Genomic DNA, 1,916 nt, shown 5'->3' with positions numbered 1-1,916 from the left:
TACATAATAAAGTTTGAGAGCTGAACCAACTGCGACAGCGTCTTTATTAATAACGGCTTCCCACAGGCATTCTCAGAGCAGGTTTTGATACAGAGTTTCAGGAGTCATTGTCATGGGCTCTGGGCAGCCAGCTGGCATCATGGAGGACGTTGTTATGGGCTCTAAGTCTTCAGCTGGACTGTGCAGGACATTGCCCTGGGGCCCAGGCCCACAGCGGGACTTTTTGCATTTCTCATGTATGGACAGATTTCCTGCGATCTTTTGCAATTGAGTCTTTGGATGAATATTATAAAATAATTCTATAAAGTTTGTGTTTTGTGTTAAATCCTTTCCCTTGTAAACTTTAACTACAACAGGAAAAAAGATGGGTTCCTGAATATAAAGCTGGACCTGGAGGGGGTTTACTTCAAGATCCTGGGGAGAAGATCAGCCATGAAGTGGTGCCCTGACAAAATACTTAGGTACACAGAGGTGTAGGAGCAGACAAATGTCACGATTCCTCCTGCTTTTAACTTCTTAAATATAGGTATTTTGCCTGAAGTCAGTGGATTTTCTGACTGTGATTCCCTTCTGTGGGGATTGAGAGTCTGTTTCCTGGAAGCCTATGTTGCTTTCCAGAGGAGCTCCCGGCTCTGCCAGCACTGGCCTGAGACTGGGGCTGCACCGCATTTCTGTCTTCAGTCCCCGCCTGGCTCTTCTCTTTTTGCCTCTTTTCCTTCCTCCAGGGTCTTCCCATTTACAAAATTGAGAGAGCACACATTTAAAAATTCCAGGAGAGTGGAGCAAAAACACTTTATAAAAGGCATATATATACACATAGAAGAGGGATGTTTATTTACCACAGCGCTGGAGAAGTTCACTCTAAGAGCACAGATTCAGAGCTGATGAGACAAGCACCTGCGGGCAAGCAAAGTAAATTAGGAATAAAGAACGCTCATTGCCTCAGGACCCTAAAATCTAAAGGAAATATCACGGATCTCAGGACCAATTCTCGAAGTTACTTTTCCCTTTCTACTGACTTTCATTTCCTATTTTTGCTGTTTTATTCCCTAAATTTTTCTTTATATTTGGAAAGAAGGAGAGGGTTTTGAGAGAACTGAGTTAAAGCCAGTAGAGATAGATGATGATGATGATGATGATGATGATGATGATGATGATGATGATGATGTGAGAGTGAGAGGGAGGGAGGGAGGGAGAGAGGGAGAGAGAGAGTCATAGCAGAAGGTGGGTGTTGGCATTGAGGTCTGGACCTTGGCTCGGTGCCATTTTCCCCAGAATCTGTCTCACCCTTGTCTTGCTCTCCATTTGTCCTGGTGCTGTGTATGTCCATTGGCTTTTATATACGGAGTTTAAGACCCTATAAATAAGGGCACTCTCTCTCCCAGCTTTTGAACTGCCATCAGGGCTGACACATAGGTACTCAGATGTTCACTACAGTAATAAGTGGTTATGTTTCAGGTTTAACAATAATAGAGACACTGAGGCCCAGAGACCTGCTAACTGACTGATGTGCCCGAGCAAGAAGCAGAGCTTCTGGGAAGTAAGATGCATATAAAAATAGAACTAAGAGACCCCCTGGTATTTTCCATGCCATGTGCTTATCACAAGGCATCGTCAGTCACTGGAGGGGGGCAGTGTGGGCCGGAGCCATTGGCAAAACTTCTTGGAAAAAGTGGAGCTTGAATGGGTTGAGAAACAATCAGAGAAGCAGAAGGGAAGGAAGAGAATATCATGGTGGGGGGCAAACTATCTGCCAAAGCTGAGAGGCAGTAAGATTTGTGGGTATTTAGAGATCATTTCTACAATCTGAGGTACAGGATCTCAGGACAAATCCTGAGGGCATTTCACTGACCTTCTCAGACCAAAAAGCTACAACTCTGTTGCATAGGTCCTGCTTTACCTTGGTCTTAACCATC

Source organism: Octodon degus, unplaced genomic scaffold (assembly GCF_000260255.1).
Source record: "Octodon degus isolate 3935 unplaced genomic scaffold, OctDeg1.0 scaffold00007, whole genome shotgun sequence".
Taxonomy (NCBI): Eukaryota; Metazoa; Chordata; class Mammalia; order Rodentia; family Octodontidae; genus Octodon; species Octodon degus.
The sequence above is the reverse complement of the archived record's forward strand: the minus strand, read 5'-3'. Positions refer to the sequence as shown.